General features: G+C 54.3%; 2 protein-coding genes across 2 annotated transcripts in view; one reads left to right on the forward strand and one right to left on the reverse strand.

Moving 5' to 3' along the window:
- The window catches only part of HERPUD2 (HERPUD family member 2), a 343531-nt gene that overhangs the window by 160259 nt on the left and 157697 nt on the right, over positions 1 to 25575 (reverse strand). The gene's annotated exons all lie outside the window — the stretch shown is intronic.
- The window catches only part of LOC137435197 (copine-2), a 76840-nt gene continuing 62649 nt past the window's right edge, over positions 11385 to 25575 (forward strand). Inside the window, 1 exon segment of the mRNA XM_078784556.1 lies at positions 11385 to 11754. The gene's annotated coding sequence lies outside the window, so the exon portion shown is untranslated.

Genomic DNA, 25575 nt, shown 5'->3' on the forward strand with positions numbered 1-25575 from the left:
TTTGAAAGCCATTAACGAGACCTCTTCTTGGCCGATGTATATTCCAAGACACCCCTCCCCCTTCCCTTCCCCCCTCCCCCTCCCCTCCCCCTCCCCTCCCCCCTCCACCCTACCCCCTCCCCTCCCCCCTCCACCTCCCCTCCCCATCCCCCTCCCCCCTCCCACTCCTCCCTTCCCCTCCCCTCTCCCCTCCCCCTCCCCCTCCCCCTCTCCCTCCCCCCTCTCCCTCCCCTCCCCCCCTCTTCTCCCCTCCCCCCCTCTTCTCCCCTCCCCAACCTCTCCTCCCCTCCCCCCCCCGTTCCCCTCCCCTTCCCTTCCCCTTCCCCTCCCTTCCCCCGCCCGGCAATGCCGGGTACTTCTGCTAGTATATATATATATATACACACAGTCATGTGAAAAAGTAAGTACACCCCATGTAAAGTTTTGACTTTTCGACATATTTCAACATACAGCTATTTGATCTTCATTTCAACAATATTGATAGATAAAGGTGATATAATATAACAAATATAATGAAACATTTACATTTTGTAGTCCATTGTATAATTTAAATAAACATAAATGCAAATTTCACACATGGAAAAAGTAAGTACACCCTTGGCTCTAATAGGTGGTATTGCCCCCTTTGGCAGAAACAACCTTAAGTAGGCGTTTCTTATAACTGTCTACCAGTCTCTGACATGGACTGGGAGAAATTTTTGCCCACTCCTCCATGCAGAATTCTTTCAGCTGTGCGATGTTTGAGGGGTTTCTTGCATGCACAGCTCGTTTCAAATCCCCCCACAACATCTCGATGGGATTTAGATCCGGGCTTTGACTTGGCCATTCCAGAACCCTCCATTTCTTTGTTTTAAGCCATTCCTTGGTGGATTTACTGGTATGTTTAGGGTCATTGTCATGTTGCAAGGTCCACCTTCGGTTGAGCTTCAACTTTCCGACAGATGGCCGCACATTATCCTCAAGCACCCTCTGGAACAATGAAGAATTCATGGTGGATTCTATGATGGTGAGCTTCCCAGGCCCTGATTCAGCAAAGCTGCCCCAAACCATAATATTTCCACCACCATGCTTTACAGTTGGTATCAGGTTCTTGTGGTCAAATGCTGTCTTTGGTTTTCGCCAAACATGTCTTCTGGTACTGTGGCCAAATAGCTCTACATTTGACTCATCTGTCCAGAGCACATTGTTCCAGAAGTGCTGGTCTTTGCCTAGGTGGTCATTGGCAAACTTTAGTCTTGCCCTGATGTTCTTTCTGGACAGCAAAGGCTTCCTCCTGGCACACCTCCCATGTAGATCAAATTTGTGCAGCCTCTTTCTAATGGTAGACTCGTGCACTTTGACATCAACAGTGGCAAGAGCTACCTGTAGGTCTGGTGATGACATTCTGGGGGTTCTTACAGACATCTTTCAGCATCTTGCGGTCTGCTCTCGGGCTGAACATGCTGGGGCGGCCTGGCCTGAACAAGTTGGCAGTTGTTTGGAATCTTCTCCACTTGTAGATGATCTTCCGGACAGTCGAATGATTGATTTCAAATTGTTTGGAGATCTTTTTAAATCCCTTCCCAGACTCGTAGGCATCTATAACCTTCTTTCTGAAGGCCTCAGAGAGCTCTTTTGACCTCGGCATGATGACGCCGTACACTTCAACAACAAAGAGCAAACCAAACTAAATGTCTGAGGTTTAAATAAGACAGGTTCCTCCAAAATCCTCTCTCACGATGTTATAATCATTTACACCTGAGCTGGTGCACCTGATTCTAATTTTAGGTATTTGAAGTGGTGATAAATGTAGGGGTGTACTTACTTTTTCCACATGCGAAATTTGCATTTATGTTTATTTAAATTATACAATGGACTACAAAATGTAAATGTTTCATGATATTTGTTATATTATATCACCTTTATCTATCAATATTGTTGAAATGAAGATCAAATAGGTGTATGTTGAAATATGTTGAAAAAGTCAAAACTTTACATGGGGTGTACTTACTTGTTCACGTGACTGTATATATGGGAGCGTACACTGGATCAGCACATCGCTGCATCCTCAGACGACTCCTCAGCACCATCCTGACACACATCACTTTGTGTGCTATGGAATGAGGTGTTTTTACGGCGACCGGAGTGCAAATCCTGCCATCAATCTCCTTGAGAGAGGACCCAGTGCCCTGGTACTCATTTCGCCGACCTCGGAAGGATGACAGGCTGAGTCAACCCCTCCTTTTATTCAACAGCTGAACTGTATTCGAACTCAGGACCTTAGGATCCCAAGCCCGCCACCCTATCCATTAGGCATTTTAACTTCTGTGGAATTTTTATATGACCATTGGTGCTTTTTTCTAACGGTTTTATGTACCAAGTGATTCTTCTTCTTTTGTATGCAGCTTGTGTTCACATGGTCATAAGACTGCGAGGTAGCATCATTGGCTGAGGGTGTAGCTGTGCCGCTGATGCAATGCACTCTGTCAGTTATGGCAGGAAAATTTTATTCAGGATGCCAGTGATGGCTCACCTACACTTGTCTAAGGACTCCGTGAGATCATTAACGTCCACCAATGAATGCTGGCAGATGGGACGCCCAGTTTGAGATGCCCTACATCCAACCCTAGACCGTAACAGTCCAGAACCTCATCCAGCATATTGTTATGAATTTTGGGGTAGAGTGATATATAGATCAGGTAGATCTGTGTAGGTATCATGTTCCGACTGTCATGAAGAAGAAGAACCATTTCGCTGTACATAAGTAGAGGACCTGTTTAGCCCGGATGTCGGTTTAAGTTTGTATATTTGTGGTCGTACAAGGATGGCCTTGTGATAATTATCGTCGGGATTATGTTAATTCCCCTGTGTGTGAGACCTTGTGACTTATCCTTTATCCCTTATGGCGCTACACCAATAGACACTAGGCAGGCCCATTAGCACACACACACTAATTAAATCCCCCCCACAATAAAACTCACCGGTAGTACAGGCAGGAAGCATCCACGCATTGCGCCAACATGGCGATAAAACATGGCACAGGTAGGCCAGGAGCCACGCCTAAGAAGGACTCGCTATTGGGCCAGATGTCGAACAACGGGAAGGCCAGGGTAAGGAGGGACTCAAGAATGGTCAAGGCAGGGGCAAGAATCTGGCCACTGATTGGTGGAAGGAAGGCCGAGGGGGAAGCAGAGTGCCGATTGGCCAGGTACCACCGATGACGTCAGGGGCAAGTAAGAAGCGGCACACTGATTGGTGGAGAGGACAGCTGATGAGACGACCAATAAAAGCACTGGCTGGCTGGCATTTTCTTCTCTCGTTTTGGATCCCTTCGTGCCTGGACCTCTTCCCTTGCTGCCTCTTGGATTCCTTTGCCCTCGACCTCTTGCTCCTCTCACCCACCTCTGCCCTCGACTCTTGCTTCTGGTGCCTGCATGCGAGCGTGTGCTGACGAGAGTACGAGTGCTATGGCGTGAGACGGACCGTGCAGAGAGGCCTGTTTTCGTGCCAATGTCGGGCGGTTTTCCCACCAAACGGAGCCGCATTCGGACGGCGAGTTTGGGGCCGATGCCATTCCTGACAGTATACTTCAGCCAGTTGAGCTAAGTGCACGAATTACACATTTATTTTCATTCCATTTATTATCCCTGTGTCTGTGTGTAAGTCTGGTGTGAGGGATCCCAATTTAGGACATTTATTTACCGTCACATTCTTGTTCTCGGGTTCCGTAAAATAAACCTGTTTATTTTTGTACATAAAAGCCGTTTTCGTTTGAGTTACTTTTGCAGGGTTGAAGACTGCTCGGAGATCGCGTCAGGTAAAAGCTTCCAGCTTCTTTTTCCTCTCTCTTCCTCTCACGCATATATAGTGAAATCCGTATTTGAACTGAACGCCTTTGGAGTTAAAGCTGGCTTCGGCTGTCCGTGATTTCCCGGTCTTCACCGAGGGGGATCACGCGACAATATGTTAGACTGTTATCCACACTTGTATCTCCATCTAATCTTGGTGATTTTAATTGCACACTACATCCAACGCAAGACCGGAACAGTCTAGAACCTCACCAACTGGAATTATTCGGAGCTTTCTGATCATCTCTTGGTTAAATGTTACTCTTCATGAACTCAAAGTAACTCTAAAGAGCCTCGGTGATCATAAACCACCCTGTTATGATGATTTATCTGTGGACATTTATAAAGTATTCTGGAATCTGGTTCTACCTACACTGCTAGAAGTTTTAATGTACAGTCGTCATGAAGGTTTGCTACCTTCAGGTTGTCGTCATACAAACGTTTGTCTCATCCCAAAGAGAGGAGAGATTGGTGGCCTATATCTTCGTACACATTGTCATATTTTTCGCAAAAGCCCTTGCAAATTGTACAAAGCCATTTTCTATTTTATATGTTGAAATACAGTCACGTGAAAAAGTAAGTACACCCCATGTAAAGTTTTGACTTTTTCAACATATTTCAACATACAGCTATTTGATCTTCATTTCAACAATATTGATAGATAAAGGTGATATAATATAACAAATATCATGAAACATTTACATTTTGTCATCCATTGTATAATTTAAATAAACATAAATGCAAATTTCGCATGTGGAAAAAGTAAGTACACCCTTGGCTCGAATAGGTGGTATTGCCCCCCTTTGGCTACAACAACCTCAAGTAGGCGTTTCTTATAACTGTCTACCAGTCTCTGACATCGACTGGGAGAAATTTTTGCCCACTCCTCCATGCAGAATTCTTTCAGCTGTGCGATGTTTGAGGTGTTTCTTGCATGCACAGCTCGTTTCAAATCCCCCCACAACGTATCGATGGGATTTAGATCCGGGCTTTGACTTGGCCATTCCAGAACCCTCCATTTCTTTCTTTTCAGCCATTCCTTGGTGGATTTACTGGTATGTTTAGGGTCATTGTCATGTTGCAAGGTCCATCTTCGGTTGAGCTTCAACTCTCCGACAGATGGCCTCACATTATCCTCAAGCACCCTCTGGTACAATGAAGAATTCATCGTGGATTCTATGATGGTGAGCTGACCAGGCCCTGATGGAGCAAAGCTTCCCCAAACCATAATATTTCCACCGCCATGCTTTACAGTTGGTATCAGGTTCTTGTGGTCAAATGCTGTCTTTGGTTTTTGCCAAACATGTCTTCTGGTACTGTGGCCAAATAGCTCCACCTTTGACTCATCTGTCCAGAGCACATTGTTCCAGAAGTGCTGGTCTTTGCCTAGGTGGTCATTGGCAAACTTTAGTCTTGCCCTGAGGTTTTTTCTGGACAGCAAAGGTTTCCTCCTGGCACACCTCCCATGTAGATCAAATTTGTGCAGCCTCTTTCTAATGGTAGACTCGTGCACTTTGACATCAACAGTGGCAAGAGATACCTGTAGGTCCCGTGATGACATTCTGGGGTTCTTAGAGACTTCTTTCAGCATCTTGCGGTCTGCTCTCGGGCTGAACTTGCTGGGGCGGCCTGGCCTGAACAAGTTGGCAGTTGTTTGGAATCTTCTCCACTTGTAGATGATCTTCCGGACAGTCGAATGATTGATTTCAAATTGTTTGGAGATCTTTTTAAATCCCTTCCCAGCCTCGTAGGCATCTATAACCTTCTTTCTGAAGGCCTCAGAGAGCTCTTTTGATCTTGGCATGGTGACGCCGCACACTTCAACAACAAAGAGCAAACCAAACGAAATGTCTGAGGTTTAAATAAGACAGGTTCCTCCAAGATCCTCTCTAATGATGTTCTAATCATTTGCACCTGAGCTGATGCACCTGATTCTAATTTTAGGTATTTGAAGTGGTGATAAATGTCGGGGTGTACTTACTTTTTCCACATGCGAAATTTGCATTTATGTTTATTTAAATTATACAATGGACTACAAAATGTAAATGTTTCATGATATTTGTTATATTATATCACCTTTATCTATCAGTTCACTTGAGTATTTCTATCAGTTCTATCACTTGAGTATCTATCAGTTCACTTGAGATATATTATATAACTTGAGTACCAGTTCACTGGTAATTCCCTGTTTGTCGTTAAAGGCGGCAAAAAGGGTTGGCGTCAGGAAGGGCATCCGGCCGTAAAACATTGCTTCAAAAAAGGGGACCAAAAAACAACAACAACCACGGTCCCCGAAAAAGGCCAACCCCCGCTTTGCGGGGAAAATTGGCCTCTAAAGGTGGTTATTTTATATATATATATATATATATCTATCAATATTGTTGAAATGAAGATCAAACAGCTGTATGTTGAAATATGTTGAAAAAGTCAAAACTTTACATGAGGTGTACTTACTTTTTCACGTGACTGTCCATCCCGATTAATAATTTTTTATTTTAACCAATTCTGCACATTATTATTATTTTTTAATATGAAACTTGTGTGATATATGTTTGGCTTGTTTGTGGCTTGTTTGTGGCTTGTTTGTGGCTTGTTTGTGGCTTGTTTGTGCTCGACGAGGAGAAAGCTCTTGATACAATCAATATGAATATATTGTTACGGTCACATCACGTGGTCTTTGAAGACCTTAGCACCCACAGGGGGCGATAAAAACATGCTGTTAAAGTGCGGCGTTACGCGCGCTGCTTGCGAGCAAGGAGGAAGCGGACAAGCGGTAACTTATAAGCGTCTTTATTTCAGGAGCTCACTGTAACACTGGTGCGCTCCGGGCTGCGCGCCCGGTGTATATCATGAGGCCACGCCTACCCCTCGGGCGTGGCCACCGCCCACTTGGTGTGCGGAATGATGTCACCACGCCAGTGGGCTTTTGTGTCCGCCACACGCGCCCCCCCAGAATTCCCGCGCACCTGGAGGGCCAGTTTGCGGGGCAGACGAATGACCCGGCCGAAGCGCCCCTGGCGATCGGCGGCGTCCGGGGTGCAGGGATGCCAGGTGGGATGCCCCTGGCTGCCCCTGGGATGGGTGCAGGCCCGGGGGGCGGCGTGGCGGCGGGGCTGGGCGGTGCCGGGGGTCCGCCCGCAGGGGGGCGGCCCCGACGTGGGGGTCGGGCCACTGGCGGTGGATGGTCCACGTCGAGGTGGGCCGGCTTGAGGCGGTCTACCGAAACGTGGTCAGGAGTACCGCCGATGTCCAGGGTGAAGTGCTTCGCCCCGGTCTCCAGCACGCAGAAAGGCCCGTCGTACGGGGGCCGCAGTGGTGTCCGGTGGGCATCGTGGCGGACGAAGACGTACTCCGCCGTGCGTAGCTCCAGGGCGACGTGCGTCGGTGGGTGCCCGTGGCATGCCGTTGGCACCGGGGCGAACCTCTGGGCGGTCTCTTGCAGAGCGGAGCGCTGCTGTGCCGCGGACCATGGTGCCGTGGAGTCGGGGAGGAACTCGCCCGGCACCCGCAGCGGTTGCCCGAAGACCAACTCCGCCGCGGATGCGCGCAGGTCCTCCTTGGGCGCCGTCCGGAGGCCCAGCAGGACCCAGGGGAGCCTGTCGACCCAGCCGCCGTCGCGGAGGGTGGCCCGGAGCGCGGCCTTCAATGAGCGGTGAAATCGCTCACACAGGCCGTTAGCCTGGGGGTGGTAGGCCGTGGTTCGGTGCAGCCGGACCCCGAGCCCCTGCGCGACCGCCCCCCAGAGCTCCGAGGTGAACTGGGGGCCGCGGTCGGACGAGATGTCTGAGGGGGCGCCGAACCGGGCGACCCAGGTGGCGATGAAAGCCTGCGCGACATCGGCCGCCGTTGTCGATGCCAAGGGCACGGCCTCCGGCCACCGGGTGGTGCAGTCCACCATGGTGAGGACGTAGGTGAAACCCCGCGAGGGGGGCAGAGGTCCCACCAGGTCCATGTGGACGTGGTCAAACCGGCGTTCCGGCACCGTGAACGGGGCCAACGGGGCCTGGGTGTGCCGGTGCACCTTGGCGCGCTGGCACGCGAGGCACGTCCTGGCCCAGCCGCGGACGGCCTTCCGGAGGCCATGCCAGACGAACTTGTCGGCGATCAGCCTTTGGGAGGCCCTCGCGCCCGGGTGGGACAGGCCGTGGATGGCGTCAAACACCTGGCGCTGCCAGCCCGCGGGCACGATGGGGCGAGGACGCCCGAGGGAGACGTCGCACAAGAGGGCCATGCCCGCGCCGTCGAACGCCACCTCGGTGACGCGGAGGCCCGTGACGGCGGTCCGCAAGGCCTGGACGTCGGGGTCAGCGGCCTGGTCCGCTGCCATCCGGGCATAGTCGATGCCGAGGTGGACTGCGTGGGCGACGGCCCGGGAAAGGCAATCCGCCACCGGGTTGTCCTTCCCCGCGACGTGCTGGATGTCCGTCGTGTACTCGGACACGGCCGAGAGGTGACGCTGCTGCCGGGCCGACCACGGCTCGGTGACCTTGCCCATCGCGAAGATCAGCGGCTTGTGGTCGACGAAGGCAGTGAACGCACGGCCCTCGAGCAGATGGCGGAAGTGCCTGACCGCCAAGTGAAGCCCGAGCAACTCGCGGTCGAAGGTACTGTAACGGCGTTCAGGCGGGCGAAGCTGCCGGCTAAAGAACGCCAGCGGTTGCCAAGCTCCACGCACCCATTGCTCGTGCACCGCACCCACCGCGTAGTCTGAGGCATCGGTGGTGAGGGCGATCGGTGCATCGGGCGCCGGGTGCGCGAGCATGGTGGCGTTAGCCAAGGCGAGCTTCGCGCCCGTGAACGCCGTGTCCATCTGCTCGGTCCAGGTAACGTCGCCTTTGCCCGGCTTACCTCGGAGAGCTTCGTGCAGGGGGCGCAGGAGCTGGGCGATACGGGGCAGGAACCGATGGTAAAAGTTCACCATGCCCAGGAACTCCTGCAGCCCTCTGATCGTGCGGGGGCGCGGAAACCCCTCCACCGCCTCCACCTTGGCCGGCAGGGGGACGGCTCCGTGCCTGGTGACACGGTGCCCCAGAAAATCGATTATGGTGGCGCCGAACCGGCACTTTGCGGGGTTCACAATCAGGCCATGCTGGCCCAGGCGTTCGAAGAGCGTGCGGAGGTGGCGTAGGTGCTCTTCGCGGGATGCGCTGGCGACGAGGATATCGTCCAGGTAGACGTAGACAAAATCCAAGTCACGCAGGACGCTGTCCATCAGTCGCTGGAACGCCTGAGCCGCATTCTTCAGACCGAAGGGCATGCGCAGGAACTCGAAGAGTCCGAATGGCGTGATGACCGCCGTCTTCGGGACGTCCTCCGGCCTGACGGGGACCTGATGGTAGCCGCGTATGAGGTCCACCTTCGAGAAGAAGGACATGCCCGCCAAACGGGCGGAAAAGTCCTGAATGTGGGGGACGGGGTAGCGGTCGGGAGTCGTGGCGTCATTGAGACGGCGATAGTCCCCGCACGGTCGCCATCCCCCGCCGGGCTTCGGCACGATGTGCAGCGGCGACGCCCAAGCGCTCTCTGAGCGCCGAACGATGCCGAGTCGCTCCAGGGTAGCGAACCCCGCTTTTGCCACCGCCAGCTTCGTCGGCTCGAGGTGGCGTGCCCGGGCGTAGACCGGTGGCCCAACGGTGGGGATGTGATGGGCCACCCTGTGCTTGACGGCCCCCACCAAGAAGGTGGGCCACGTGAGGGCCGGGAAGCCGGCGAGGAGGCGGGTGAATGCGTCCGCTGCCGGAAGCGTACAGACCAACGTGGCCGGAACCGAACCGTTCGGCAAGCCGCTTGGCAAGCCGCTCGTTGAGCTGGGCAACGCACAAGCGAGCGAGCTGAACGTCTCGGCCTGGACAAGACGTCTGCGCTTGACGTCGACCAGGAGCCCATTAGCGCACAGGAAGTCCGCGCCAAGCAGTGCCATGGGCACGTCGGCGGTGACGAACGTCCATCGGAACACCTGCCCTCCGAACCGCAGAGAGAGGCAGCGTTTTCCGTACGTACGGATGGGCGTCCCGTTCGCGGCAAGCAGCGCGGGGCCCCCACCCGCGGCGTGCTTGTCTGACGTGCCGGCGGGAACGACACTCACCTGCGCTCCCGTGTCACACAGGTAACGGCGCCCGGAGAAGGTGTCCGTTATGAACAGCAGGCTGCTCGAACGGCCGGCGCTCATCGCCACTATTGAGCGCCGGCCCAGGCGTTTCCCGACCTGTTGAAGGAGCATGGCGGATGACACTGCCGAGCTTCGTGGCCGAACTTGGCGTGGAACCAGCACCAGGTGGTGGAGCTGGAGGAGCGCGGCTGGCTCCACCAGGCCGGTGGAGTTGGCGGGTTTCCCCGCGGTGGCGGTTTTCGCCGCAGCGGTGGGCAAGGCGTGGCGGCGGTCATGATGTGCGTATCAGCATGCTGCGTATGCTGTATAAGCTGATGCTGTGGATCAGCAGCATCAGCAGCAGCATCAGCAGCATCAGCCACGAGGGCCGTGACGGCCACGCCGACTCTCGCCCGCGTGTCCGAAGCGGCGAAGTACTTGTCCGCCTCGGCTGCCAATGCTCGGGGTTCCGTTAGCCTGGTCCCGGCCAACGCGAGGCGAACCTGCGCTGGAAGTTGGCGACGGAAAAGCGCCCGGAATAGAGAACCGGGGGCTTCGTCGCCCAACAGTGACAGCATATGGTCCATTCGGACCGACGGGCGCGTGTCACCGAGCTCGGGGAGATCCAGGAGGCGGTCGGCCCGTGCGTTGTCCGTGAGGCCGAACGTGGCTAGGAGTAGCCGCTTGAGTGCCTCGTACTTGTGGCCGTCCGGTGGGTGGTGAAGGACGGACACAACTCGAGCGGCCGTGCCGGGCCCGAGGGAGGCGAGGACGTGGCAATAGCGCGTGTCATCGCTGGTGAGGCGCCGAAGCTGAAATTGGGCTTCGGACTGGACGAACCAGACTTCGGCCTGAGCCTCCCAAAATTCGGGAAGTTTGATGAAGTTGGCCATGGCAATGGCGTCGCGTGTGGAAGGATCGCTCCGGCAGATCCAACGTCAAGGGGGTCACCAGTAAAGCGCGGCGTTACGCGCGCTGCTTGCGAGCAAGGAGGAAGCGGACAAGCGGTAACTTATAAGCGTCTTTATTTCAGGAGCTCACTGTAACACTGGCGCACTCCGGGCTGCGCGCCCGGTGTATATCATGAGGCCACGCCTACCCCTCGGGCGTGGCCACCGCCCACTTGGTGCGCGGAATGATGTCACCACGCCAGTGGGCTTTTGTGTCCGCCACACTGTAAACATGTATGGCTGTAATCAGCATCGAGAGGGCTTCCATTCAACCAATCACGTGACCAGATTCTGCAAATGAAGACAATTTCGATGTTTTATGACGTCATTCGCTGTTGCTCCTGATCCAGGTGAGCTTTTGGACCCACGGTCCTATTTTTTACTTTTGTTGTGTGCAATGCATTCTTTGCCGAAGGGCGTCAGGTAAGCCATTGCTTTGGAATGACTGCATTTACTGTCATCGTGTGTTGTGGATGTGTTGTCAGTTTACAGGTATGTCTAATGAGGGTGTGTTGTCAGTTTACAGGTATGTGGGTAAACCCCACATGTTGAAGCATTGCAACATCTTTCAACCCGCTCAGCCGAACACCATTTGGGAGAGGGTGGTGCTCTACTGCTCTTGGCTTTCGGGGCAGGAACTCGCCATGAACATGATATACAACGCCCAACCCCTTGGGGCGGCCCCAGCATAGATGCGGAGATGTCCGTTCGCGTTGGGCGTTTATGACAACAGGAAGACTTTTCTTCATTTTGTGTGCTCGGTCCAAACCGATAACCAGTCCTTTGAATAGATTTAGCCGTTGGACGTCCCGTTGAACTGCTTGGGAGGTACGTGGTCACGTGGAGGAGGCGGTTTGGCAATACCAACGAGAGAGAGAGCGACAGAGGGGTAAGAGAGCACCCGTTACAAATAAAATATGGCTCTGCCACGTCTCTAACATTCCTTGAGTACAGTTGTGTGTGTGTGTGTGTGTGTGTGTGTGTGTGTGTGTGTGTATCTGTGTGTGTATATATGTGTGTGTTTATATGTGTGTGTATATATATGTGTGTGTGTGTATATATATGTGTGTGTGTATATATGTGTGTGTGTATATATGTGTATGTGTATATGTGTGTGTGTGTAACTGTGTATATGTGTGTGTATATATGTGTGTGTGTGTGTGTGTGTGTGTGTGTATATGTGCGTGTGTATATATGTGTGTGTGTAGATATGTGTGTGTGTAGATATGTGTGTGTATATATATCTGTGTGTGTATATATCTGTGTGTGTATATATCTGTGTGTGTATACATCTGTGTGTGTATATATCTGTGTGTGTATATATCTGTGTGTGTATATATATATGTGTGTATATATCTGTGTGTGTATATATCTGTGTGTGTATATATCTGTGTGTGTGTGTGTATATATGTGTGTGTGTGTATATATCTGCGCGTGTATATATCTGTGTTTGTATATATCTGTGTGTGTGTGTATATATATGTGTGTGTATATATCTGTGTGTGTATATATCTGTGTGTGTGTGTGTGTATACATGTGTGTATATATATGTGTGTGTATATATATCTGCGTGTATATATGTGTGCGTGTATATATGTGTGCGTGTATATATGTGTGCGTGTATATATGTGTGTGTGTATATCTGTGTGTATATATCTGTGTGTATATATCTGTGTGTATATATCTGTGTGTATATATCTGTGTGTGTATATATGTGTGTGTATATATCTGTGTGTATATATCTGTGTGTGTATACATGTGTGTGTGTGTATATATCTGTGTGTGTATACATGTGTGTGTGTGTATATATGTCTGTGTGTGTGGCGGACATGAAAGCTCACTGGCGTGAGGGCATCATTCCACGCACCAAGTGGGCGGTGGCCACGCCCGAGGGGTAGGCGTGGCCGCGGGATATACACCGGGCGCGCAGCCCGGAGCGCGCCAGTGCTACAGTTGAGCTCGTTTAATAAAGACTCTTAAACTCACCGCATTGTCCGCTTCCTTCTTGTTGTACAAGCAAGCGCGCGTAGCATCGCGCTTCATTGGTGACCCTCCGACGTTCTGGTCAGCCGTCGCTGACCACCCGAATACGCCATCGCAATGGCAAACAACGCGGTCCAAATGAAACTCCCTGAGTTCTGGGAGACGCAAGCCGAAGTCTGGTTCCTGCAGGCAGAAGCCCAGTTCCGACTTCGAGGCATCACGGTGGACGAGACCATGTACTGCCACGTGGTCGCTTCCCTCAGGCCCGGCACGGCCGCCCGCGTCCTGTCGGTCCTGAGGAACCCACCGGCCGACGGCAGGTACGAGGCGATCAAGCGTCTCCTCCTCGCCACGTTCGGCCTCACGGTGGACAGCACGGGCCGACCGCCTCCTGGACCTCCCCGAGCTCGGTGACACGCGACCGTCGGTCCGCATGGACCATATGCTGTCATTGATGGGCAACGAAACCCCGAACGCTCTTTTCCGGGCGTTATTTCGACGCCGGCTGCCGGCACGAGTCCGCCTCGCATTGGCCGGTTCTGTGACGACGGAACCCCGAGCGCTCGCTGCCGAGGCCGACAGGTTCTTCACGGCTTTGGACGCACAGGCGAGTTTTGGCGCGAACGCCGCGCATCCCGAGGCTGACCCTGATGTTGATGCACCACACTTTGGGGATCCCGAGGCTGACGCACGCCGCGTGGCCGCCGCCACGCCACACCCACCACCACCGCGAAAACCGCGGCCTCCGCCTTCGCCGCAAACCTAGTGCCATTTCCACGCCAGGTTTGGCCACAAGGCGAGGACTTGTTGCCTGCCGTGCTCCTTCGGCAAGTCGGGAAACTACAAAGCCAGCGCTCGGTAGCGGCCCTGAGCGTCGGCCATTCCGGCAGCCTTCTTTTTATAACGGACACCTTGTCCGAGCGCCGTTTCCTATGCGATACAGGGGCACAAGTTAGCGTTATCCCTGCCTCTACGTCCGACAAGCACACCGCGGGCCGGGGCCCCGCGTTGCTTGCCGCGAACGGAACACCCATACGCACATTCGGGAAGCACTGCCTCTCCCTGCGGTTTGGAAGGCAACGCTTCGAGTGGACGTTCGTAACCACTAGTGTCCACATGGCACTACTCGGTGCGGACTTCCTCTGTGCACACGGGTTGTTGGTAGATGTGAAGAACAGACGTCTCGTCCAGGCTGAAATGTTCAGCTCGCTTGCTTGCGCGCTGAGCAGCTCGTTGAGCGGCTCACTGAGCGGCTCGCCAAGCGGCTTGCTGAGCGGTTCGGTCCCGGCAAGGTTAGTTTGTACGCTTCCGGCAGCGGATGACTTCACCCGCCTCCTCGCCGGCTTCCCGGTCCTTACGCGGCCCACCTTCTCGGCGGGGTCCGTCAAGCATGGGGTGGAACACCACATCCCCACCGCCGGGCCACCGGTCTACACCCGGGCACGCCGCCTCGAGCCGACGAAGTTCACGGTAGCTAAAGCGGAGTTCGCTATGCTGGAGCGGCTCGGCATCGTGCGGCGCTCCGAGAGTGCTTGGGCGTCGCCGCTTCACATCGTGCCAAAGCCCGGCGGGGGATGGCGACCGTGCGGGGACTACCGGCGCCTCAACGACGCCACCACCCCCGACCGCTACCCCGTCCCCCACATCCAGGACTTCTCCGCCCGGTTGGTGGGCATGTCCATCTTTTCGAAGGTGGACCTCATACGCGGCTACCATCAGGTCCCCGTCAGGCCGGAGGACATCCCGAAGACGGCGGTCATCACGCCGTTCGGACTGTTCGAATTTCTTCGGATGCCCTTCGGTTTGAAGAATGCGGCTCAGGCATTCCAGCGACTCATGGACAGCGTCTTGCGCGACTTGGATTTTGTGTACGTATACCTGGACGACATCCTCGTCGCCAGCGCGTCCCGCGAAGAGCACCTCCACCATCTCCGCACGCTCTTCGAACGTCTAGGCCAGCATGGCCTCATCGTGAACCCCGCCAAGTGCCGGTTCGGCGTCGCTGACATCGATTTTTTGGGGCACCGCATCACCAGGCATGGGGCCGTCCCCCTACCGGCCAAGGTGGAGGCGGTGAAGGGGTTTCCGCGCCCACGCACAATCAAGGGGCTCCAGGAGTTCCTGGGCATGGTAAACTTTTACCATCGGTTCCTGCCCCGCATCGCCCAGCTCCTGCGCCCCTTGCACGAGGCCCTCCGAGGGAAGCCGGGCAAAGGTGACGTTACCTGGACCGAGCAGATGGACGCGGCGTTCGCGGGCGCGAAACTCGCCTTGGCTAACGCCACCATGCTCGCGCACCCGGCGCCCGATGCACCGTTCGCCCTCACCACCGACGCCTCGGACTACGCGGTGGGCACGGTGCACGAGCAATGGGTGCGTGGTGCTTGGCAACCGCTGGCATTCTTCAGCCGGCAGCTTCGCCCGCCCGAACGCCGCTATAGTACCTTCGACCGCGAGTTGCTCGGGCTTCACCTGGCAGTCAGGCACTTCCGCAATCTGCTTGAGGGCCGTGCGTTCACGGCCTTCGTCGACCACAAGCCACTGGTTTTCGCGATGGGCAAGGTCGCCGAGCCGTGGTTGGCCCGGCAGCAGCGTCACCTCTCGGCCGTGTCCGAGTACACGACGGACATCCGGCACGTCGCGGGGAAGGACAACTCGGTGGCGGATTGCCTTTCCCGGTCCGTCACCCACGCAGTCCACCTTGGCATCGACTATGCCCGGATGGCGGCGGACCAGGCCGCCGACCCCGGCGTCCAGGCCTTGCGGACCACCGTCACGGGCCTCTGCGTCACGGAGGTGCCGTTCGACGGCGCGGCCCTCTTGTGCGACGTCTCCCTGGGCGGCCTCGCCCCATCGTGCCCGCGGGCTGGCAGCGCCAGGTGTTTGACGCCATCCACGGCCTGTCCCACCCGGGCATGAAGGCCTCCCAGAGGTTGGTCGCCGACAAGTTTGTCTGGCATGGCCTCCGGAAGGCCGTCCACGGCTGGACCAGGACGTGCCTCGTGTGCCAGCGCGCGAAGGTGCACCGGCACACCCAGGCCCCATTGGCCCCGTTCACGTTGCCGGAACGAAGGTTCGACCACGTACACGTGGACCTGGTGGGTCCTCTGCCCCCCTCGTGGGGTTTCACCCATGTCCTGACAATGGTGGACCGCACCACCCGGTGGCCGGAGGCCGTGCCTTTGGCGGCGACGACGGCGGCGGACGTCGCACAGGCGTTCATCGCCACCTGGGTCACCCGGTTCGGCACCCCCTCGGACATATCGTCCGACCGCGGCCCCCAGTTCACCTCGGAGCTCTGGGGGGCGGTCGCGCGTGGGCTCGGGGTCCAGCTGCACCGAACCACGGCCTACCACCCCCAGGCCAACGGCCTGTGCGAGCGGTTCCACCGCTCGTTGAAGGCCGCGCTCCAGGCCACCCTCCGCGACGGCGGCTGGGTCGACAGGCTCCCCTGGGTCCTGCTGGGCCTCCGGACGGCGCCCAAGGACGACCTGCGCGCATCCGCGGCGGAGTTGGTCTTCGGACAACCGCTGTGGGTGCCGGGCGAGTTCCTCCCCGACCCCACGGCACCATGGTCCGCGGCGCAGGAGCGCTCCGCGCTGCAGGAGACAGCCCGGAGGTTCACCCCGGTGCCGACGGCGCACCACGGGCACCCGCCTACGCACGTCGCCCCGGAGCTTAGCACCGCGGAGTACGTTTTTGTCCGGCACGACGCCCACCGGACACCACTGCGGCCCCCGTACGATGGGCCTTTCCGCGTGCTGGAGACCGGGGTGAAACACTTCACCTTGGACATCGGCGGTACTCCCGACCGCGTCTCGGTGGATCGCCTCAAACCGGCCCACCTCGACGTGGACCACCCACCACCGGTGGCTCGGCCCCCGCGTCGGGGACCCCCGGCACCGCCCAGGCCCGCCGGCACACTGCCCCCCGGTCCTGCACCCATCCCGGGTGCAGCCGGAGGCATCCCAGCTGGCATCCCTGCAACCCGGACGCCGCCGGTCGCCAGAGGGCGCTTCGGCCGGGTCATCCGTTTGCCCCGCAAACTGGCCCTCCAGGTGCGCGGGAATTCTGGGGGGGGGGGCGCGTGTGGTGGACACGAAAGCTCACTGGCGTGAGGGCATCATTCCACGCACCAAGTGGGTGGCGGCCACGCCCGAGGGGTAGGCGTGGCCGCGGGATATACACCGGGCGCACAGCCCGGAGCGCGCCAGTGCTACAGTTGAGCTCGTTTAATAAAGACTCTTAAACTCACCGCGTTGTCCGCTTCCTTCTTGTTGTACAAGCAAGCGCGCGTAGCATCACGCTTCATGTGTATATATATTGTTGCGGATATGGGATTTGGCCTCCATCCATATCCGCTTGTAAATATTCCCCTATTTCCCCAATACTCCCCAACTATCCCCAATCCCCCATTCCCTAGTCCCATTGTCTGTAAACAACACTCTGTAGCCCCGACCTTCCCCTTTTTCCCCCATTAAATGTCGTGCCCAGGTTCACCGCATCTCACGTAGACAACTATAGGACATCTTGATAGTTATTCTTAGTCTATGTCAGTTAAGGACTCGTTTCCATTAATTCTGACTCTTCGTTGCACCAGAATGTGATTGTATGGCACCAGTAGTAAGTTTAGGACCTCCCAATACCTCCCCACAATCTAATCTCCGCATCCTCCCATCATCTCATGAAACAACAACACCAACAACAACAACAGCGCGCGGGGAGTGCGCGTCCTCACTCCGGCTTGGTTAGCCGCCATTGACCATGTGCTCCGACGGGGTTACCACACAGGGGCTGACTGTCAGCTCCTCGTCAAGGGCGGAGCCCGGTAACCCCCCCGCACCCAATAAGAAGCGGCAGACCGATTCCATCTGGGGCGGAGCTAACGAGCCGAGGGCGTGTCACTCCCCGCTGGATATACGCAGCCACTTACCGGAGGTGACGTCAGATGCGCCCCCAGCTTGGAGAGAGAAGTCGCCACCTCCAAGCGCTGGATACCTCCCGCCTCTTTGGACCGGACCGGGTCGATTCTGCCCCTGAGCCAAGGTGCACCTTGAGCCATCGACTACCTGCCCCTCCTTGCCATCAATCCCTGTGTGAGTCAGTCTTGTCCCGTTTGTCTGTGGTCTGTCGGGAATAAGATAAGACCGTGTCTAAGTGCCCACCTTTCTGTGCTGTACCTCTTGTCGGTGTAATCTAAACATTCTGCAAACCCATATTATAACCTCCTCCGGAGGTCTTGAGAACTGTACCCCTGGTGTCGTGTCATTTAACCCAGCCGTTGTGTCCTTTCCTTCATTGATTTAGCATAGCGCGATTCGGCCAACGTTCGAGTGTAATCGGGTAACTTGTGCGAACACGGCGGCCATTCCGCTCGGCCCAGCATAACATCTCAATAAGTCGTGTCCGTAACAATATATTGTTGCGGTTTTGCCATAAAGGCAAACCCCCTATAATTAATTGCACGACAACATGTAGCCTGCAGTAGTTAGTTATTTCTTATTGAATGTAAAGATTAGCCCCTTCCCATTGTGTAATAATCCACACCAATATGCGTTGAGAGTAGGCAGGATTTCAAACCTTCATGTGGTTAAGGGAAGACATTTTTAATGTGCAGGAAGGCGTGGCCAAAATAACAGGCCCACGTGACCAATGAGGGGTCGGGGGCACATCACCAACAAGCGACCAATGGGTTGTGAAACCTCCCTGAATGAAAGGGGGAAGGAGGACTGAAACCTTCCTCGGAGGAAGAAGGATTGAAAGCAAGCACGTGACCAACCTCAGCCAATGGGAGGCTGTGGAACATTCTGGAAGCTTTTCGGGTCTGAAAAAAAACCCCGCCCATCGTATTTCCAGCCTCTCTTGCATTTTGCTTCACCGACCACACCCCCTCTTGCTTTTTGCATCGACGCCCGACACCCATCACTCTTCGCCGATCTCTTGCTCTGATCCGGTGGACCTGCAAGCGTTGGCCCCTCCCGCGACTCATCTTGAAGCTGGTCGTCCCATGCTGAATCTAGCCTTGCCTGCGTTGCAGCTTGTCCAACCTGTGCTGAAGTTCGTTCGTGCTGACTTCGAGGCGGCGGTTCGTCCTTCGGACCTTACCTCATCCAGCCTGCACGTCCGGCTCGAGGATCGTTGGTTGACTAGCCTTCTGGATACAGGCACATTTGTCAGTTGCTGCCACTCAGCCCTAAGCCGATTAGCTGGCTTGCTACGGCCATTGCAGACTAACCGGTGCAGCTGGCGATCATCTCTCCTTGTGGTTCTGCATGGACGTCCTGGCCTCGGTATTGTAGTATGGACACCCCTCTGAGCATTTCGTTTCAGGATCTTTGACACCTGACCTTGAGTGATGCCTTACTGCCGAGCAATAGCACGCTGTTTCATGCCAGAATTTCGTAAAGCCACCACTCCATGACAAACAGCATTGTCAAGTTGACGGACCATCTCCAGAGGAACTGGTAATAACTTTTGTAGACGTGCAGGAGTTGTTTTCCACTAATACAGAACGCAACAACCCTTATATACCCGATTGTGAAGCCAATCATCAAATGTACCTGTCCTTGCATTTTGTCATGCCACCTGTGATATTATCCTGTTATTGACTTCTTGCTGCGAAAGACAATCAGTGACATGGTTCTTTTGACAAAGAAATCACCGAAGCATAAAAGAAACTCACCAGATTGATATACTGAGTTCAGAAAGTAAACCCAAGTCAAGAAAAGAAAAAAAAATTCCATATTAAATGCCAAGTCTGTATGTGTGTATATATATATTGTTACAGACGCGGTTTTGGATGTTAGTTTACCGAGCGGTTTGGTATGACCGCGTCTGCACAGTTTACCCGATTCCACTCGAACGTTGGCCAAATCGCGCTATGCTAAATCAATTAAGAAAAGGACACAACGGCTGGGATTAGATGACACGACACCAGGGGTACAGTTCTCAAGACCTCCGGAGGAGGTTATAATATTTGTATGCAGAACGTTTAGATTACACTGACAAGAGGTACAACATAGAAAGGTGGGCACTTAAACACGGTCTTATATTAGCCCCGACAGACCACAGATAAACGGGACAAGACTGACTCACACAGGGATTGATGGCAAGGAAGGGCAGGTAGTCGATGGATAGCACAAGGTGCACCTTGGCTCAGGGACAGGATAAAGCGCGGTCCAAAAGATGCAGGGAGGTCTCTCAGCGCTCGGAGGTGGCGACTTCTCTCTCCAAGCTGGGGGCGCATCTGACGTCACCTCCGGTAAGTGGCTGCGTATATCCAGCGGGGAGTGACACGCCCTCGGCTCATTAGCTCCGCCCCAGATGGAATCGGCCCGCCGCTTCTTATTGGGTGCGGGGGGGTTACCGGGCTCCGCCCTTGACGAGGAGCTGACAGTCAGCCCCTTCGTGGTAACCCCGTCGGAGCACATGGGCAATGGCGGCTAACCAAGCCGGAGTGAGGACGCCCACTCCCCGCACCGCGGCCGCGCCGCCGCCTGCTGTTGTTGTAGTTGTTGTTGTAGTTCCATGAGATGATGGGAGGATGCGGAGATGAGGTTGTGGGGAGGTATTGGGAGGTCCTAAACTCACTACTGGTGCCATACAATCACATTCTGGTGCAACGAAGAGTCAGAATTAATGGAAACGAGTCCTTAACTGACATAGACTAAGAATAACTAGCAAGATGTCCTATAGTTGTCTACGTGAGATGCGGTGAACCTGGGCACGACATTTAATGGGGGAAAAAGGGGAAGGTCGGTTCTACAGAGTGTTGTTTACAGACAATGGGACTAGGGAATGGGGGATTGGGGATAGTTGGGGAGTATTGGGGAAATAGGGGAATATTTACAAGCGGATATGGATGGAGGCCAAATCCCATATCCGCAACATTGCACCCTTCTCTACCTCGGGGCGTCCCGACCCGATAAATTTTTACCTACTTTAGTGTGGCACTCAGATGTAGTTCCCTCTACTATTAACTCTACCCTGAGTGTGACAGTTTTACAGATGTTCACAAATGAGTAAATATGTCCCCCTGCGACGTTGCACCCTTCTCCTCACAGAAACACACCCACAGGATAACCGAATCGCGGAAAGAATTCTCAAACTAAACATACAGCCGGTAGGGAGCATTATTTACACAAGACTACGCTGATATTTACACTACGATCCAGGACCTGTTTTTGGAGGAACACATGCAGATGTTATGCATAGAGAGAGCACGCATGCCAGCATCGATACACCAACCCACGAGTGCTCTGTGGCCTTACGGCCTTTAATAATGTGCAGAGCACCCCTTCCAAGCACCAAAAGCACCACCCCATAATGTACAGTCAGCACCATCCGGTGCACCAATAAAATGTTCATAAATCACCGGTGGTGTCGCAGCCGGCCGATGTTCTGCCGCTGGTCTTGCCTTCCTGTGGTGTACTTGGCCTTCTGGCTTCTTTCAAAAATAAAGAAAGGCGCCAACCGCGTCCATTTCTAATTTGTGGCCGTCAGGGGGCCAACTATTAGTGGTTCACCTGTATGGCATAGGTGCCACGTTGACCAATAGGTCCATCAACGGGTGGTGCTTGCCCGCAAAAGACTGCGGTCCATGGTGGGCGGCCACAAACATTGCGGTCCATATGGTGTATCGATCCCGGCAGCAAGCAGCGAAAGTGCAGGCCCACAACTGCGGAGCCAGCACCTCTCTCTCCTCTCTCTCTGCCCCAAAGCCAGATCCTCGGAGGTGGGAGACAAAAGAAGAAGACAAGTGAGTAAGGTGGTAAGGGCGCAAAAGTGCACGCAACATTAGGTAATGCACACTAGGGGCACATGGGAACCAGGTGAGACAGGTACGTTCCTACCGTATGCCCCCCCCCCACCAGGTAACCTACATGGCCCCTCCCTTACCCCTTACTGTATCCACAAAACACAACACTACCCATAAACATCTACTTTACAAATCAACAAACGTCCCTACTGTCTTCCCCGTTCCTCCCATAAACCAAATTCGTCTTCTCTCCCTCCTAACCAATCAAATTTGCCATTTTCAACTCTCATCAAAATTTGCCATCACCAATTCATCATCAGTCCCTCCTAAGGAGGGAGAGATGGAATCACCCCAATGTCTCATCCACGTCGTGATGCGTCTCACAAATCCAAACAGCAATTCTTATTTCCTGCACACAGAACAAAGAAAACACAGGTGTGGAGTCATCATCATCACCACAGGTAAGTGGCTGCGTATGGTGCGACAGGTTCATCAATCCTAACTATTTCTTAAATGACTTTAACATCTTTACATTACCCGGGGTCTTTCTCCTGCCAAACCATTGGCCCTCTTACACTATGGGTTCTAAAAACCAATTCCCATTGACCAAACTGTGGTGCTTTTCAATTTGGGGTCTCACTCCCCCGATTCATCTCCCGGTGCCCTCGCACAATTTCTGGGCCGCGACGTGTAGCTCTCCCCGCAGGTCTACCCACCTGCACACCTCCACCACTGCAGTTGCCTCCGAGCTTACCTGCTCCTTACCCTAACCTAACTACCTGGGGAAGGCCCTCTGGCGCTCTCCCCACTCGGTGCCCTCTCTGGCACTGGGCTACCCGGGTCCGTCCTCCGGATCCTCGGGCCCCACTGACACTAACGGCTCCGAGAGCCCACCTGCGGCCTCACCTGGCCGACATCCTCACAGTGGTGGAGTGCCCAACCAACTACACACACTAACAGGCTACACGCCCAGCCATTTCCACAACACTAATGCACCCATCCGCAATACCATTCTGCAACCGCACCACAAATGCCAATATCCAACCACAATTTACCTATACCCTCTACCTAACACTTACACTACCCGCCCCGGGTATCCGTGATGGGGGTCCACTCTTCCCCCATTCACACCTTCGCACCATGCACACCACTCCGTACCACTTACTCCATGTCTCTCCACACCACTCATTCTCTGCTCCATATATTCCACACACCTGTACTTGCACACCTGTGCTCTCACACCTGGTGCCACCTGCACCCTTCTCTCCCCAAGCGCATTCGCGCTGATCCACAACACTTACTACTCATACACTGCTCCACACACCTGTCCAGTTGCACACCTGTGCAATCACACCTGTTCAATTCTCAACCACACGGCATCATCTCATCTAACTACTCCCCTCTGAAACTCGCGCTTCCCAGTCGTCCCTTTAAACTATTGCGCTCACTCGTCATTATAATCCACACTAATCTACCTGCGTCCCCACTACAGGTATCAGTCACTAACTAAACTTAACGTTACCTAATGTCATCTTCGCTAGATCCCTACCAATATCCTAACCCACCCGGGCTAGTTTTCACTGCCATACACCCCATAATCTATAGCTCCTTTGCCCCACCTTGCGAGGGATGACAGAGTTGCCATCCCACCACATCGGGCATCTCCCACTACCAATTTTGCACATCAAATTTCAACAAATCAAAAATTTGCCAATCGCTACCCATCATCTGCCAATCATTACTGCCACTCCTTTGCCAATCATCAAATTTTGTTTTTTTCTCTAATTTTGGGGCCAAAACACTATCCTCATCACACAGTCTACTCACTAATGCCTCTCGGTGCGCCAATTCCTGTCCAAAGCCCGGCTTCGTAAAGCCGAGCAATGAATGCGGGTTGTTTGGTGCCAGCGGCTGGATACGTCCCGCATTCGGTGCAGGGAAGGAGGTTTACCCGGGCCGAGATCCCACGCACCATCTCGGCACGGAGCCATCCCATGGCCCGATCTCGACCTGCCGGAATGCCTCAACAAAAAGTGGTCGCCATGACGACCCTTCCTATCCAGCTGCCCGCTCCGCCTAGTGGAGCACGGACGCGGCCGTTCAAAGCGAGGCCCAGCACGCACCGAGGGCCCGATTCGGCTATAAGTCGTTCTAACCTTTAACCCGGTTACCGTCGATGCTTCACCTGGATGCTTACATGCATACGCTACCCCTTGCTTGCTCATACCTTTCCTTACACACCCAGGTACCCTCATTCCGCTCACCGACTTGGTCACACACCTGACCACCGAACACCTTGGCACACATTCGTCGCTCGCACACCTCACCAACACACCTCTTCGCGCCCCCTCCTCGGTCACCCCCTCTGTGACAATCACAGGTGTGCCCTCACTCGCACACCCAACCACGTGCCTCACTACCAATTCCAGCGTGCATTCCCACTCACGCTCTACCATTCCAGGTGTGCTTCCTTTCTCACCTGTCACAACCAACTCACGCTCTGTGTCACTCTTACTACTCTCACCTCCACTCTTGACAGCGCACTCACCCTTACTCTCGACAGCGCACTCTTCCCTCATGCACCTGTCCATCACACATCTTTCTCGCGCACACTCTCCCGTTACACCCTCTGTAACACTCACCACACCGCGCTTCCATGTGCTCCCTCGCACACGCGCTACGACCGACTCCCTCTCGCCAGCACCCTCACTCCTTGGCACGCACTTTTTCCTCACACACCCCAGAGTCGGACTTTCTCGCACACCTCCTTTTTCGCACACCAGACCTGTCGCACACTTCACCAACGGCCTCTCACGAACACCCGGGTCCATCTCGACCCCCAAGCTTCTTAAATCCCCTGGCGCATCATACGCACGACCATATTGGTCACCACTTACACCGGGTCCTCTTCCTCTTCGCTTTTCCTCCATCACCTGCGAATCCCTCATCCGGTTAATGAGCACATCATCACGATCCAAACACAGACTTTGGACCAATTCTTTTATTTCCTCTTTTATCTCTTTCTTATCCTCTCTCCGTCGCTTCTTAATTTCGCTCACCCCTTCTTCCACTTCTTCTAATTTCTGCTTCACCTCTTTTATTTCCCGGTACGTCTCCTCAAGCTCGTCCTCCAAGGCTACCTTGACCGTTTCCATGTGCGTCCTCACCTGCCGGTCCTTCGTCTCCATTACCTCTGTCACCTCGTCCAACCTCGTTGTCAGTTCCTCACGTACCATCTGACATTGCCTCTTTGTCGCTATCAAGTCGTTTTTTATGTCATTTTGTGTCGCTTTTAACCCTCCTAATACCGCAGTGTTCCTTTGAACCTGCTCCGTTAGTCCTTTTTGTCCCTCCGTCAGCTGTTCCACCTCCTGCGTCAGGTCCTCTATGCCCCCTTGTAACTTTACAGTCCCCTTTCTCACCTCCTTCTCCATGTGCTCCTTACAGTGCCTCACCTCCTCGCGCACTCCTCCGACCTCCTCACTCACACCTCCTCTGATCTCCTCTCCCATCACTTGCATCTCCTGCCCAGATGCCACCCTCATCTGCTCCATTTCCTCCCTGTGAGCATCCAGTTTGGTTTCTACCCCCATTCTGACCCCCTCTATCTGCTGCCCCATTTGTTTAACTTCCCTTTCCGCTTGGTCCCTCATGTCCCTCAATTTGCCTTCCATACTGTTTTCTAACCCCTCTAACCCCTTTTGCATCCCTTCCATTTGATTCTCTTGAGCGGCCATTCTGTTTTCTACCCCCATTAACCCATTTTTCACCTCTTTTATCCCGTTGTCTAACCCCTCAAATTTGTCGTCTAACTTCCCAAATTTCTTGTCTAATCCCTTAAAATTATTGTCTAACCCCTCACCGGTACCCCTCGCTTCGTCCCTCATTACCCCCATTTGGTTTCCCATTACCCCCATTTGGCCCTCTAATCGCTCACTATCAGCCCTCAATTCGTCCCTCATTACCCCC

The sequence above is a fragment of the Myxine glutinosa genome, chromosome 9 (assembly GCF_964187855.1).
Source record: "Myxine glutinosa chromosome 9, kmMyxGlut1.1, whole genome shotgun sequence".
NCBI lineage: Eukaryota > Metazoa > Chordata > Myxini > Myxiniformes > Myxinidae > Myxine > Myxine glutinosa.